Genomic DNA, 17,187 nt, shown 5'->3' with positions numbered 1-17,187 from the left:
ATTCAAGTGACTCTCGTGCCTCAGCCTCCCAAGTAGCTGGGATTACAGGCGCATGCCACCACGCCAGGCTAATTTTTTTGTATTTTTAGTAGAGACAGGATTTTACCATGTTGGCCAGGCTGGTCTCAAACTCCTGACCTCAGGTGATCTGCCCGCCTCAGCCTCCCAAAGTGTGGAATTACAGGTGTGAGCCACTGCGCCTGGCCGAGGTAGTTCATTCTTGCAAATAAACATTGTTGAAGGTGTCGGTTATCCACCTTTCCTAGAAAGTATTAACACTTCATAGTAAATTAAATGAGACCACCATGCCAGAAGCCCTTCCCAGACTGTTCACAAATTGAGGCTATGATAATTAAAATGTGATTCCATTTTCTGACATGGACACTGCTACTAATTCTTCGGTTTCTATAAACTAGAACTAGCTAGCACACCATTTCAATTAAAATCTAGACAAAACCTTACATAGGCATGCCAGGTTGTGCTTTTGCCAGCCATGTATCGACCTGGGAAATGCTTTGATAAAGTACTACCTTGCTCTAAGTTATTTCTTTGTATTCCAGCTTTTCTATTCATTCTGGAATTTTCCATGCCAAAGGCTAAAAGAGATCTTGAAAAATCATCTAGCCAAGGAATTCTCCAATATAAGTCAGCTAAACAAATGCATTAGAATGACCTGAGGCACTTACTAAAAATACATGTTTCCAGACTTCACCTCAGACCTACTGAAACAGAAGCTCTGGTTGTGGAATGCAGGGACTACATTAAGAATAAATTTCTCAGCCAGTGCAATGGCTCACGCCTGTAATCCCAGCACTTTAGGAGGCCAAAGTAGGAGGATCACTTGAGGCCAAGGAGTTCAAGACCAACCTGGTCAACATGGCTAAATACTGTCTCTACTAAAAATACAAAAATTAGCTGAGTGTGGTGTCACACACCTGTAATCCCAGCTACTTAGGAGGCTGAGGCATGAGAGTCATTTAAACCCAGGAGTCAGAGGTTGCAGTGAGCCAAGATCATGCCACTGTATCCCAGTCTGGGCAAAGGAGCGAGACTCAAATTCAAAAAAAAAAAAAGTTCCTCCAGAGAGTTTGGATCCTTCCTCACCATGTTTGAGAACCAGTCCTCATCTCCCTCTTTCCTCCCAGTCAAAGATAATACATAAGCCGTCTTGGCAGATGAGCCCTTACATAGAGATAAAATAAATAGTCCTCCTTTCTTTTTTTTCTTTTCTTTTCTTTTCTTTTTTTTTTTTTTTTTTTTTTTTTTTTTTGTGAGATAGAGTCTCACTCTGTCAACCAGGCTAGAGTGCAATGGCGGGATCTTGGCTCACTGCAACCTCTGCCTCCTGGGTTCAAGCAATTCTCCTGCCTCAGCCTCCCGAGTTGCTGGGATTACAGGAGTGTACCAGCACGCCTGGCTAATTTTTGTATTTTTAATAGAGACAGCCTTTCACCATGTTGGTCAGGCTGGTCTCAAACTCCTGACCTCGTGATCTACCTGCCTCAGCCTCCCAAAGTGCTGGGATTACAGGCATGAGCCACCGCACCTGGCCCTCCCTTTTTAATTACTATTTAGGAATAGAGAAAGGCCTCAAGTTGCTTGCATTAATTTCACATCTTCATTCTATTATCTGGGTTAGGTAGGGCATTGTGTTTCAAGAAAGAGTAATTCAACCTTCAAGTCAGTACCCAAAGGGTTCAAATCCAGTAGTGAGCTATAGTGTCTGGAGATTCCCAGTGAGATAAGAATCAGCGCCAAGCATGTGACGCATCCACTCGGAGTAGGACTCCAGCAAGTAGCTGCTTGAACAGGAAACAAGTTCCAGACAATGAGGCGAGCAGGCCAACCAAAGTTGGGTGAGAGATGGAGTACAACTCAAGCAATTATAATAATGGCTAGCTTTTATATAAGGCTTACTATGTGCCAAGCACTGTTCTAAGCACTTCCATGTATTAAATCATTTAATCCCGAAGTGGCCCTTTTACATAGCCACTATTATGAACCTCTTTCACAAATGAGGAAACCAAAGAAGCACAGAAGGATTAAGTAACTTGCCCAAGGTCACACAGCTAGTAAGGAGCTGAGCTGGGAGCTGGAAGCTGGGATTCAGCCTCCGGCAGGGTGGCTCTGGAATACACATCTTTAATCATTAAGCCATATTGCTTCTCCAGCAGGCTGATGATTAGTATAGTGTTCTGGTCAACAGGGGAAGTGAAGCACGATAGAAAAGACCATCAGAAGCCTTAATATATGCACAAGGTCGGCCATTAAAAGAAAACTGCAACTTGGTGAACACCAGAACACTTCAAGCACAATGAATCCCACACCTTATAATAGCAAGGCCAATTCTAGACCAACCTCACCCATAGGTTGGAGTAGGGGATGCTCCTGCTGACCCTGTTCTGGCAGGGATGATGGGGTCAGGAAAGGATGGGGTTGGACATTGTCTTCTCAGCTCAGGCTGCCATAACAAAATACCATAGACTGGGGAACTTAAAAAAACAGAAATGTAGGCTGGGCACGGTGGCTCACGCCTGTAATCCCAGCAACTCAGGAGGCTGAGGCAGGAGAATCACTGGAACCTGGGAGGAGGAGGTTGCAGTGAAGCAAGATGGCACCATTGCACTCCAGTTTGGGTGACAGAGTGAGACTCCATCTCAAAAAAAAAAAAAAGAAAAAAGAAAACCAGAAATGTATCTTCTCACGGTTCCGGAGGCTATAAGTCTGAGATCAGGGTTCTAGCATGGTTAGGTTCTGGTAAGGGCTCTCTTTCTGGCTTGCGGACGGCCTCCTTCTTGCTGTGTCCTCAAATGGTTTTTCTTTGGTGTGTGCACATGGGGAGATAGCAATATCTCTCACTCTTCCTCTTCTTATAAGGCCACCAATCCTCTCAGACTAGGGTGCTACCTGTACGGCCTCGTCTCACCTTAATCATCTCCTAAAAGCCCTATCTCCAAATACAGCAACATTGTGGGTCAGGGATTCAATATACGAATTTGAAAGGGGAAACATTTCATTCCAGAGCAGGAATTTAGCTATAATGAGCATCCAGTAATCTAAAAAATTTAAACTCATAGAAGCAGAGAGGAGAATGATGGTTACCAGGGGTTTTGCAGGGGTTACGGTGGAAGGAGGAGATTGGGAAGATGTTGGTGAAAGGATACAAAATTTCAGTTAGACAGGAGTAATAAGTTCAAGAAAACTTGTTCCTACATCATGGTGACTATAGTTAATAAAAATGTATTCTTGAAAAGCTCTACGTAGATTTTAAGTATTCTCACCACACACACAAAATACTAAAGTATGTGAGGTAATACATATGTTAATTAATTTGATTTAATCATTTCACAGTGTATACATATTTCAAAACAGTATGCTGTACACCATAAGTATATACATTTTTTATTTGTCAATTTTGAAAGAAAGAGAAAGAAGAAAGAAAGAAAGAAAGAAAGAAAGAAAGAAAAAAGAAAAGAAAAGAAAAGAAAAGAAAAGAAAAGAAAGAGAGAGAAGAAAGAAAGAAAAGAAAGAAAGAGAGAAAGAAAGAAAGTGATCTGTATGATGCGCAGGTTGCATTTGGCTAAGCTCCCGGGGGAACAACCGCACAGTCCCCTGCTTAGGGGCAATGAGGCTGCATCAGACTCCCTCTCTCTCTTTCTGGGAACATGTTTGATGGGGGAAGAAGAAAATGGCTTGTGATACAGTACCAAAGGAGCAGGCTGGGGACACCTGAGAGCAGCATTCTAGAACTCAGATGTGTCCAGGGGTCTGGCAGGTAACAAAAGCCTGAAGCTGACCTGGTATGGTGGGATTGGAGTGGGCAAGTCTCATCTTCAGAGGCAGCTCCCTGGCAGCTCCAGCCCACTGTCTCCAAAAGGAATGCAGGGTCAGTGAAGACGTCTTTATTTTTTGTTTTGTTTTGTTTTGTTTTCTTTGAGACTGTGTCTTGCTCTGTTGCTCAGGCTGCACTGCAGTGGCACGATCTGGGCTCAGGGCAGCCTCAACCTCCTGAGCTCAAGCAATCCTCCTGCCTCAGTGCCCCAAGCAGCTGGGACTACAGGCACACCCCACCACGCGTGGTCTTTTTTGAATTTCAGTAGCCAGGACTGAAGGGTGCACCAGAACACCCAGCAAATTTTGCACTTTTTGTTGAGATGGGGTCTCTCTATGTTCCCCAGGCTGGCCTCAAACTCCTGAGCTCAAGCAGTCCTCCCACCCTGGCCTCCCAAAGTGTGAGCCACAGTGCCTAGCCTTTATTTTCTGAAAAGCAAAAATTCCAGAGTTTTATGTAAAATCTCCCCCATCTCCCAATGTCTTCCTTTAAAAGATACGTGGCCTAAGAAGAATCTCATTCTTTATGAGCCTCAGTTTCCTCATCAGTAAAATGAGGATTATAGATATATGAATCTCATATATCTATAATCACATATCATTTGAGAGTATCAAATGAAATAGGGTATATAAAAATGCTTTGTAGGCCAGGTACAGTGACTAATGCCTGTAATTCGCAACACTGGGAGGTTGAGGTGGGTGGATCGCTTGAGGCCAGGAGTTTGAGATCAGCGTGGCCAACGTTTTGAAACCCCCAACTCTACTAAAAATACAAAAAATTAGCTGGGCGTGGTGGCACACACCTATAATCCCAGCTACTCGGGAGACTGAGGCAAGAGAATTGCTTGAACCTGGGAGGCAGAGGTTGCAGTGAGCCAAGATCCGCCACTGCACTCAAGCCTGGTCAACAGAGCAAGACTCTGTCTCAAAAAAAAAAAAAATGCTTTGTAAACTATAAAGTGTTATATACTGTGAACAGAGACACCATGAAAAGCAAGTTCTCTCCAGTGATAGTATGATATATTTAATAACTAGGCGTCACACCCCTATAGAGTCTGCACAACAGCCAGAGGGACCTTATAAAAATATACATCAGATTTTACCCTCTCTGGTTTAAAACTCTCCAACCAATTCCCATCTCAAAATAAAATCGGATGTTTCTCTGGCTTCCAAAGCTGTGCATGATCTGGGAACTGTTAACCTGTCTGAACTGACACCGCACTCTGCCTTCACGTAGCACACTCCAGCCACAATGCCCTTGTTTCTGCTTCTTAACTACACAACAGGCTCATTCTCCTCTTAGGGCCTTGGCACTAGACAACTGGTTAGCTGGAACCCTGACCTTATGCATGGTGGTTTCATTCTTAACATGCAGCTCTCAGGTTAACATCGCCATCTGAGAGGTGCTCCAGTCCAGAAAAGCCACTGGTCACTCTCAGCAATAGCACTCTGTTTATTTCTTAACAAGCCTCTCTCACTGTCTGATACGTTTTTCAATTTTTACTGGTTTGCTTATTTCAAAAATGTGTCCTCCCACTAGTTATAAGCTTGAAAAACAAAGAGACTTATTTAATCTTATTTACCACTGTATCTGCCAGCCTCTGAAACCATGACTGCTACATAGGAGGAATTAGTAAATATTCATTGAAAGAATAACCTTAAAATTGATATTAGAGTAGAAAGTTTAGCAGAGAAGTAGAAAAGCATTGGACTGGAACCAGTGCAGTTTCCTGGGCTCTGCTCCAGGTTCAATGAATCTGAATGTCTAGAAATATGGCACAGGTATCTGGATAGGCCCAGGTATCAAATGGGTGATTCTGAGGTAGATGACTTCAGAACACACTTTCAAAAAACAACAGGCTGGGTGTGGTGGCTCATACCTGTAATCCCAACACTGAGAGGCCGAGACTGGCAGATTGCTTTAGGCCAGGAGTTCAAGGTCAGCCTGGGCAACATGGTGGGATCCTGTGTCTACAAAAAAGACAAAAATTAGCCAGGCGTGGTGGTGCAGGCCTGTGGTCCCAGCTACTTGGGAGGCTGAGGCGGGAGAATCACTTGAGCCCAGGAGGCGGAAGGTGCAGTGAGCTGAGATTGTGCCAATGTACTCCAGCTTGGATGACAGAGTAAGACCTTGTCTCAAAAACCAAAAACCAAAACAAACTAACAAACAAAAAACCCACTGGATTTAGAAGCCAAAGACTGATTTACACATCCTGTTTATTTCACAGGGTTTTCACGGGGACTTAAGATAATGGCTGATAAATTTCTTTGCGTATGTCCAGCCTTACATAAATACAGATCCAAAGAGCTATTTTTCCATAGTCTGTCAGGGGACTGCAATATGTGCATTCAGCGGAGAGAAACTTGGGTTCTGAGGCAGCTCCCTTCACTGTGGAGGCCTTCGTTTCATGGAGGCGAGCAAATCTGCTCCCTATTCCACATGACATGTCTTCAAGGATTGAAGACAACCAGACTGGCTCCCTTTAGCATTTCTGGCTCTTTAGCCATTCTTAAGCCATGGTAACCTGGATATATTTCAGTTTGTTCAGCCAGTTTTAGAGTATAGATTTTTATAATTTAATAAAACATTCCATTATGGTCTGTTTAACATAGTTACCATGGTATCATTACATGGTAACTATGTATAATGAATATTATAAAAAATAACTATGACTGTAGTCTCAGGGTCAAACATTCAGGAATTTGAGTTTTTTCTCAGCTCAGTAAAAATGAAGCATACTCTTGAGGAAAGAACCATTTGTAGAATTTCACAAAAGACTGGTGTAGAAACTGAAAAGTCAGTATATCAATCTATAATGAAGAAAACCATAATAATAACTAATATGTATTTAAACCCTGACTAAGGGCCAAGCACCATCACATATCATCTTATTTAATACTCACTACTCTGGAAGTAGGGATCATGATTCTCCCCATAATATAGGTGAGAACTGTCGAAGCAGTGGTAACTTCCTCAAAAATCACGTAATTTGTCCTTTGCAAACTTGGTTTTAAAGTGTGACCCCAAGGCCATGTACTTACCCACTGACTGAATCTCTAGAAATATGGCACAGGTATCTGGATTGGCCCAGGTATCAGGTATCATCACCCACTGGCCATGTACATAATTATCCTCTGACACCATACCAGTTGGTCCACTCTGGCTCCTCATTTTCTTTTTTATTTTATTTTTCATTTTATTTTATTTTATTTTTGAGATGGAGTCTCACTCTGTCGCCCAGGCTGGAGTGCAGTGGCGTGATCTCAGCTCACTGCAAGCTCCACTTCCCGGGTTCACGCCATTCTCCTGCCTCAGCCTCCCGAGTAGCTGGGACTACAGGTGCCCGCCACTATGCCTGGCTAATGTTTTGTTTTTTGGGTTTTTTTTTTAGTAGAGACGGGGTTTCATCTTGTTAGCCAGGATGGTCTCGATCTCCTGACCTCGTGATCCACCCGCCTCAGCCTCCCAAAGTGCTGGGATTACAGGTGTGAGCCACCACGTCTGGCCTGGCTCCTCACTTTCTATGTTTCATGCTAACAATCCATTTACCTTTGGACTGACACCTTCTATTTTTAGACATAACACCACTGATTATTCCACAATCAAATTCCGTTTGCATTGTTTCACCCTTGAAATTACTTTTGTATATACCTAATACTGTCCATTATGTGTGTCGATTTTGCAATTTTAGTCTTTGAGTTTTTTGGGGAGGGTTCCTTGCTGATGCCTGTAACTTCCTTTAATGATAGCTAAAACACTTAAATATTTTTTCAGTTTACTTACATAAAGCTAGGCTTCTATAATTGTGTCATTGATTTTTTTCTTCAATATAAACACAAAACTTTGCATATATCCCTGTGGGATATCATCTTGTGGTTTTTGGACAAATAGTCTACCTTGTCAAGATTATTTTAAATCTTGATTCTATCATCTGCGGTATTAGCTATTCCTTCTGGCTCTCTGTCATCTGTAGGTTTTATTAAATGAAACATCTATTCCTCATGCAAACAATTGATAGAAATGTTAAACTGTACAAAACCAAGTATAGAGAAACTGACAGGAGGAATTAAAAAAGAAAAAAGTAGAAGTATGGGCCGGGCGCAGTGGCTCATGCCTGTAATCCCAGCACTTTGGGAGGTCGAGGTGGGTGGATCACCTGAGGTCAGGAGTTCAAGACCAACCTGATCAATATGGTGAAACCTTGTCTCTACTAAGAATACAGAAATTAGCCGGGCATGGTGGCAGGTGCCTATAGTCCCAGCTATTCAGGAGGCTGAGGCTGGAGAATCACTTGAACCTGGGAGGCGGAGGTTGCAGTGAGCTGAGATCGTACCACTGCACTCCAGCCTGGGCAACAGAGCGAGACTCCATCTCAAAACACTCCAGCCTGGGCAACAGAGCGACACTCCATCTCAAAAAAAAAAAAAAAAAAGCAAGAAGAAGAAGAAGAAGTATGGTACTGAACTAAGCATGAGAATGTGAATCTAGTCACTAGAATTGATCCCAGATGCACTATTGAAAAGAGTGATTTCCTACCCTTCTCAGATATTCTTTGTGATGCTACATGCAGGCAAATGCACCAGTGTCATTATCAACACTTTTAATATACTTCCTTATCTCCTATAATACATTGCCTCAATAGTCAACAAATATTGATTACTTATCATGTAAAAATCATTGTGCATATGTGCTGGGGTTACAGAATTGGGGAAAAAAATTAAACTAATCACCACAGTGTGATAAATGTCATTTGAAAATAAATGATATCAGCTGGGCGCAGTGGCTTACGCCTGTAATCCCAGCACTTTGGGAGGCCGAGGCGGGCGGATCACCTGAGGTTGGGAGTTCGACACCAGCCTGACCAACACAGAGAAACCCGGTCTCTATTAAAAATACAGAATTAGCCGGGTGTGGTGGCACATGCCTGTAATCCCAGCTGCTCAGGAGGCTGAGGCAGGAGAATTGCTTGAACCCAGGAGGTGGAGGTTGCAGTGAGCCGGAGATCGCGCCATTGCACTCCAGCCTGGGCGACAGAGCGAAACTCCGTCTCAAAAAAAAAAAAAAAAAAAAAAAAAAAAAACAAAGAAAATAAATGATATGGGAGAGCATGAGGGAGACACATATATGTGCTTAACAAGAGATCAAGAAAGTCTTCTTAAAGGAGGTGGTACATGGGTTAAATTTGAATGTCAAGTGTGGACTCACCAAACAAGGAGTTGGAAGTATAAAGGTCGTCAGGCACCAAGATTATAATGGGCCCCTAAGCCATGTTACAAGACTGGGGTTTACATTTAAAAGAGTAAAAGCTACAGGTAAGGTGGCTCATGTCTGTAATCCCAGAACTTTGGGAGGCTGTGGCGGGAGGATCACTTGAGCCCAGGAGTTCCAGAGCAGCCTGGGCAGCATGGTAAAACCCTGTCTCTACAAAACATAGAAAAATTAGCCGGGTGTGGTGGCGCGTGCCTGTGGTCTCAGCTACTCAGGAGGCTGAGGTAAGAGGATCATCTGAGCCCAGAGTTCAAGGCTGCACTCCAGCCTGGGTGACAGGGTGAGACCTCGTCTAAAAAAAAAAAAAAAAAAAAAAATTTAAAGTTTTAACTAAGGACTCTGTTCATGAAGTTTTCTCTATCTACTTACACTTTTGTCAATTCCTCCTGCCATGAAAATCCTACAGCAGTTTTTTTCCATCCCACTCAGGTCCTGTATTTTTACCTTGTTAATGTGAATATGGATCTTACATCCCTAAATTTCATGGAATGGCATCCAGACTGGGAATATGTCTCATATTCTCACTATATCCCTTCATATCATCTTGCACAGTTCCAGTCACCAGGACGGTCAACAAATTCTTGATGAATTGAATAGCAGCAATGGCAATGAATGGTGAACAGTAGCAGTAGGGGATCAGACAGGAGGGTGACAGCCAGGAAAAATGGCACACATGCCTAAGAGAGCCGGAGACTGACAGGTAAACTCCACAAGGGCAGGGATCATATCTGTGCTGTTTCTTCTTTGTCCCAAGTGACCAGAAGAGTGCCTAGTTTGTCTTTTGATAAAATAAATAAATAAAATGTGCTCTACTCAGAAGAACTGTAATCGTTGTATCATTTTTTATATTCAGTCTTACTTTCCAAGGACAGATTATCCCTCAGGAGTTCTTTGTTTAGATTCCTGCATCTAGGGCTGATGTTGATTTTATGCACAATTTCTTTATTCATGTCAAGATATAGTAAGCTTTGAAGGGTATGCAGCGCTGGGTTCAAAAACTAGTCTGACTCCCTGCCTCCTTCTGTTTTTGAGACAGGGTCTCACTCTTTCACCCAGGCTGGAGAGCAGTGGCGCTATCATGGCTCACTGCAGCCTCAATCTCCTCAGGCTCAAGGGATCCTCCCACCTCAGCCTCCTAAGTAGCTGGGACCACAGGCGTGCAGCACACACCTGGCTAATTTTTGAATTTTTAGTAGAGACGGGGTTTTACCATGTTACCCAGGTTGGTCTCAAACCCCTGAGCTCAAGTGATCCATCTGCCTTGGCCTCCCAAAGTGTTGGGATTACAGGCGTGAGCCACTGCACCTTCCCCTGACTCTTTAACTTTATTTAACCAGTCAGAATATGTAGAAAAGGGATGGAGAATAGATTGCAACTTCCATGATGAGTCAGTAAGATTGGTTGAGAATGGCATACTGGGCCTTTGGAAAGAATGCCACAATCTAATTGGTGATGTGTGTTGGCCACAAAAGAAGTGGTGAGTGGAACTCACAAGGGCCATGCATATGCTGTCTCTTATAACTATTGCCCTTAATGTGGGCATAAATATTTTTCTGAAAGATTTTTGGCACAATCTAAATGTTCCACCTTATAAACTGTATGCAGGTGACTCCAGCCTTTAACCTTTGTATTATGAAAAAAATAATGTATAGCTAAAACATATTACTAAACAAAAATATATAAGGCATGAAAACAAAAATATGCAGCACAACAATTTGTTGAAAGTGAACGTGTGTGATACCACCACCCAGGTCAAGAAACAGAACATGATCAGCATCTAGAAACTCCTCCCTTTAGTTCCCTCCAAACATCACCTACCATGATTTTGACTTTCATGAATACTATGTTCTTGCTTTCCTTTATAATTTTATCACCTACATACATACCCATAAGCAGCACAGTTTGGTTTTGCATTGTTTTTTTCTTTCTTTCTTCCTTTCTTTTTTTCTTTTTTTTTTTTTTTTTTTGGTTCTTTATATGAATTGAATCACATACTACACATTCTTCTGTACTGGGTTTATTTTAATCAATATTATGTTTGTGAGAGTGATCCATTCTGCTGTAAGTAGCCATAGCTATAGCTTTAGCTTAGCTTTTCTTTTTTATTCTTTTCTTTAGAGACAGAGTCTCGCTCTGCCACACAGGCTGAAGTGCAGTAGCATGATCATAGCACATTGCAGCCTTCAATTCCTGGGCTCAAACGATCTTCCTGTCTCAGCCTCTCAAGTAGCTGGGACTACAGGCATGTGTCACCATGCCCAGCCCATTTTTAAAAATTTTTTGTAGAGACACATCTTAAAATGTTGACCAGGTCTCAAACTCAGCCTCAAACAATCCTCCTGCCTAGGCCTTCCAAAGCATTGGGATTAGAGGCATGAGCCACAGCGCCCAGCCCTTATTCATTTTTTACTGTTGTGAATTATTACAAAGTGTGAACATATGACCACTTTATTTATCTAGTCCACAGATGATGGACAGTTGGATGGTTTCCAATTTTTAATTCATTTGAATAATGTTGCTATGAACTTTCTTTCACATTTTAGGAGCACACATTTCTGTTGGATCTATACCTAGAGACTAATTTCCAGGTCACAAGGTATTCTTATGTTCAACATTAGTAGATAGTGCCAAACTGTTTTCCAAAGTAGTTGCATCAATTTCACATCTGCCAGCAACGTATGCGAATGTCAGTTGCTCCATGTGCACAACAATGGTTGGTGATTTCAGTCTATTGATTTTAACCCTTCCGGCATGTGTGTGATATTTTATGTAGTTTTTAATTTTTTATTCCCTGATGGCTAATGGGCATCTTTTATATGTTTTGTTTTATCTTTTTTTTTTTTCTTTTTTTTTGAGACAGGGTCTCACTCTATCGCCCAGCCTGGAGTGCAATGGCATGATCTCGGCTCATTGCAACCTCCACCTCCCAGATTCAAGCAATTATCCTGCCTCCGCCCCCCAAGTAGCTGGGATTACAGGAGCCCCTCACCATGCCTGGTTAATTTTTGTATTTTTAGTAGAGAAGGGGTTTCATCATGTTGGCTAAGCTGATCTCAAACTCCTGACCTCAGCTAATCTGCTCACCTCGGCCTCCCAAAGTTATGGGATTACAGGCATGAGTCACCGTGCCTGGCCTTGAATAGCTTCTTTTGTGAAGTCCCTGTTCAAGTCTCTTGCCTGTCTACCAGATTTGTCATTTTGTATTTTTTTTAATGATAAGAGTTATTTTTATCTATTCTGGACATAGGCTTTATCAGTTATATATTTTACAAATATCTTCTCCTATTTGGTGGCTTCCTTTACACTCTCCTAATGGTGTCTTCAGAGGAAAAGAAGCTCTTAATTTTATGCAATCCACTGCATCAATATTTCTCTTGAGATTTTGTGCTTCATTTCATTCACTTTAAGAAAAATTTCCCTGTCTCAAGGTTGTGAATATATTATGCTATGTTCTAGAAGCTTCATTGTTTTATCCTTCACTTTTAGGTCTACAGTGACCTGGAATGAGTGAATGAATTTGTTTATGTTTAGTCTGGTGTGAGGCAGTAAGTCATTTCATTGTTTTCCATCAGGATAGCCAACTGACCCAGTTTTGGAAAAACTCTTTAGAAACAACATGTTGCTTTGAATCAAGTGCTATGTGTGCATGGGTCTCTTGCTGGAATTCCTATTTTAACTTTGTATTCAAGTGGCAATACTACACTGATTTTTGTAGTCTTCATGTGCAATGGAGCAAACCCTCCCACTATTCTTCATCAAATACCTTGTCTATTCTTGGTCATGTGCATTAACACGTACATTTAGAATAATCTTTCCAAGTTCCATTTTAAAATTCAAGTTGGGGTTTTCATTAGGAATACATTAAACTTATAGATCATTTTGGAGAGAAAGAACATATTTATAATATTGTATTGTCCAACTTTAACAAGGTATAGGCCTTTTAAATTTAGGTATTTTAACATAATATTGTTATGTCCTTGTACACGTTTTCTGAGGTTTATTACTGGGTATTTGAAAGTTTTGATGTTATTTTAAAAGATTATATTTATTTATTTATTTTTGTTTGTTTTTGTTTTTTGAGACAGACTCTCACTCTGTAGCCCAGGCTGGAGTGCAGCGGCACCATCTCAGCTCACTGCAACCTCTGCCTCCCAGACTCAAGTGGTACTCCTGCCTCAGCCTCCCAAGTAGCTAGGATTACAGGTGTGTGCCACCACCCATGGCTAATTTTTATGTTTTTAGTAGAGATGGGGTTTTGCCATGTTGGCCAGGCTGGTCTTGAACTCCTGTCCTCAAGTGATCCGCCCACCTTGGCCTCCCAAAGTGCTGGGATTACAGGTGTGAGCCACTGCACTCAGCCAAAAGATTACTTTTAAATGTTTATTTCATTACTGTTCAAGGCTGGAATATAGAAATACAATGTTTTCACATATTGCTCTTGTATCCAGTGATCTGGTAAACTCACTTAAGAATTCTAATAATTCATAGGTATTCTGGATTTTCTATATTCCCAATCATATCATATATAAATAATGAGAGTTCATTTTTTCCTTTCCAATCTTTATGCAGTCATGTACCACATAACAGTATTTTGGTCAATAACAGACTGCATATACAACAGTGGTTCAATGAGATTATAAGGGAAGCAGGTCCTAATGGCACACACCTGTAGTTCTGGCTACTCTGTAGCTGATGCTGAAAGATTGCTTGAGCCTGAGAGGTCAAGCCTGCAGCGAGCTGTGATTGCACCACTGCACTCCAACCTAGGCAACAGAGGGAGACCCCATCTCTAAAAAAAAAATGTTAATTTTAATTTTAAAAGATTATAATGGGGCGGGGTGTGGTGGCTCACACCTGTAATCCCAGCACTTTGGGAGGCCAAGGTGGGTGGATCACAATGTCAGGAGTTCAAGACCAGCCTGGCCAACATAGTGAAACCCCATTTCTACTAAAAACACAAAAATTACCTGGGCATGGTGGTGTGTGCCTGTAATCTCAGCTACTTGGGAGGCTAAGGCAGGAGAATCTCTGGAACCCAGGAGGTGGAGGTTGCAGTGAGCCAAGACCACACTACTGCACTCTAGCCTGGTGACAGAGTGAGACTCCATCTCAAAAAAAAAAGAAAAGAAAAGAAAAGAAAGATTATAATGGAGCTGAAAAATTCTTATCACCTAATGACTTCATAGTCATCCCAATGTCATAGCCCAATGCATTACCTTCTCTATGTTTAGTACACAAATACGTACCATTATGTTAAAACTGCCTACAGTATTCAGTCAGTATTCCATACAGTAACATCCTGTACAGGTTTGCACCCAGGAACAATAGGTTACACCATATAGCATAGGTGTGAAGTAGGCTACACCATCTACATTTGTGTAAGTATACTTTATGATGTTCACACAATGACACAATCATCTAATGCTGTGTTTCTCAGAATACATTCCCATCATTAAGTGACACATGACAGTACATTTTATTTCTCTTGTTGCCTTGCTGCATACACTAACTAGGATCAGCACAACACTGAGTAGAAATGTTGATAATAGACATCCTTAGGATGTTCCCAATTTCAAAGCTTTTAACATTTTACCACTAAGTATGATGTTTGCTGTTGGGTTTTTGTAGCTACTGTTTTTCAGAATAAGTAAATTCCTTTGTATTGCAAGTTTGCTAAGATGTTTCTAATTAAAAATAGATGTTGAATCTCATCAGATGCTTTTTCTGCATATATTTAGGTGATCATATAATTTGTCTCTTTAATTTATGCAGTATGTTGGTTGACTTTTGAATGTCCAACCAACCTTGAATTCCTTGATTAAACCCAAATTAGTCATGATTTATTATCCTTTTTTATATATTGCTAAATTTTTTGCTAATTTCTTAAATTTTTAATGTCTATGTTCATAAGAGAGACTGGTTTATAATTTTCTTAAACTGTACTCATCAGGTTTTGGTATTAAGGTTATTCTGGCTTCATGGGGTATTACGGTCCCTTTTTCTACTCTCTGAAAAAAATTTTCAGAAGATTGGCATTATCTCATCTTTAAATGATAGAATTTGCTGGAAAAGCCATTTAGTTCTAGATTTTCTTCATTAAAAGGTTTTAAATCATGAGCTTATTGTGGTGACTCACACCTGCAATCTCAGCACTTTGGGAGGCCAAGGCAGACAGATAGCTTGAGCCCAGGAGTTCAAGATCAGCTTGGGCAACATGGCGAAACCCTGTCTCTACAAAAAAAATACAAATATTAGCTGGACATGATGGCATGCACCTAGAGTCCCAGCTACTTGGGAGGCTGAGGTGGGAGGATCACCTGAGCCCAAGAGGTCAAGGCTGTAGTGAGCCATGATCGCAACACTTCACTCCAGCCAGGGCAACAGAGTGACACCCTGCCTCAAAATAACTAACTAAATAAAGGTTTTTAAATTATAGATTCAATTTATCTAATAATTATCAAATCATTTATATTTTTTCTTTCTACTATTATCCATTTTGGAAAGTTTCATTTTTTAGCAAATTTGTCTATTTTATGTAAATTTCCAAATGTATTTGCATAGTTACTTATACTATCATTAAATTTTTTAATGTGTGTAATATTTGTAATCTTGACCCTTTTTTATTTGTGACATTAGATGTGTTTTCTGTTTTCTTTGCTTCCCTTTTTCCATGAGAGATTTATCAATTCTATTAGCCTTTTCAAATAAACTTTTGGATTTATTGATCCTCTCTATTCTGTTTTCTATTTCATTTGTTTCTGCTTTTATCTTTATTATTTCCTATCTTCTATTTTATTTGTTTAATTTGCAGCTTTGTCTCTAAATGTTTGAAATGAATGTTTAACACATTGATTGACAGTCTTTCTCTCTTACTAATATACGTCTTTGAAGCTATAGATCTTTCTCTAAGCATGACTTTAGCTGTATTACACTAGTTTTAATACATATTTTAAATTTTTTAGTTTAAATGATTTTTTAATTCTCATTGTCATTTCTTCTTTGAACTATGGGACTATAGAACAATAATTATTAATTTTCAGATAGTTGAGGATTTCCCATTCTGTTTTTGCTACTGATTTTTAGCTTAATTGCTTGAAATAAAAATTTTTGAAAAGTTTTAGAAACTTTCTTTATGGTCTATTAAGTTTTCCATGTGCTTGGAAAAAAATGTGTATTTTGGGATTTTTGTGTGCTTTATTCTACATGTCCATTAATTTAAATGTGATTATAATGCATTTTAATTTGTTATATTCTTACTAATGTTTGGTCTGTGGGTTCTCTTAGGCACTGAAAGTGATTATTAAAATTTCCCATTATACTATTTATTAGTCTATCTCACCTTTCAGTTTTGTCAATTCTTGTTTTATATATTTTTGTACTATGTTATTAGGTACATTACAATTTCCTATGAATTAAATCTTTTTTTAGTGCAAAGTCTCTCTTCATCTCTAGTAATGCTTTACAATATGTATAGCTATAGCAGTTGTGTTTTGGTTAGTATTATGTATTATTTTTATTCTTTTTCATCAACTTTTCTGTATTTTTATGCCTTAGGTTTGTCTCTTGCAAACATGGTAGATATGGTAATTTTAAAGTTTGTGTCTCATAACTCCTATATCTGGAGTCCCAATAGATCTTTTTCCATTCCCTGTTGATTTTGCCGGTTCTCATTCCTATCATCTTATATCCTTATATGCCTAGTTGTTTTCTTATTATGCAACAGTTTTTGTATTTCAGAATTTGTTCATAGAATTAATTTGAGGTCTAGGATGATGTTATCTTCCCCAAAGAGGATTCCCATTTGTCTCTGCTCTCAAGTCAGAATCATTTCAATCCAATTTAAAGGTGATTCGAGACTGATCTTAGCTCCTGTGGCCCTCTCTATTTCTGGTTCGCCCATGCTCCCAGGGTTCAGACCTTCCCAGCGTCATAACTCAGGCCTCCCAACCTGAGCAGGCCCTGATCTTTAATTTCTGCTCCCCAACCTTAATCCTTAGCCACCGTCTCTAAAATAGGCAAATAATCCTGGTGGAAATTAGGCCCAAATGCTGACCTTACCTACCACACTTTACCCTCCTCTAGATACT

General features: G+C 40.3%; 1 protein-coding gene and 1 long non-coding RNA gene across 6 annotated transcripts in view; one reads left to right on the top strand and one right to left on the bottom strand.

Annotated features, from left to right (window-relative positions):
• The window catches only part of NFIA (nuclear factor I A), a 607,688-nt gene that overhangs the window by 168,924 nt on the left and 421,577 nt on the right, over nucleotides 1-17,187 (top strand). The gene's annotated exons all lie outside the window — the stretch shown is intronic.
• The window catches only part of LOC107127321 (uncharacterized), a 415,876-nt gene that overhangs the window by 354,308 nt on the left and 44,381 nt on the right, over nucleotides 1-17,187 (bottom strand). The gene's annotated exons all lie outside the window — the stretch shown is intronic.

This window comes from Macaca fascicularis, chromosome 1, assembly GCF_037993035.2.
Source record: "Macaca fascicularis isolate 582-1 chromosome 1, T2T-MFA8v1.1".
Classification (NCBI taxonomy): Eukaryota; Metazoa; Chordata; class Mammalia; order Primates; family Cercopithecidae; genus Macaca; species Macaca fascicularis.
This window is presented reverse-complemented; position numbering and strand designations above follow the sequence as displayed.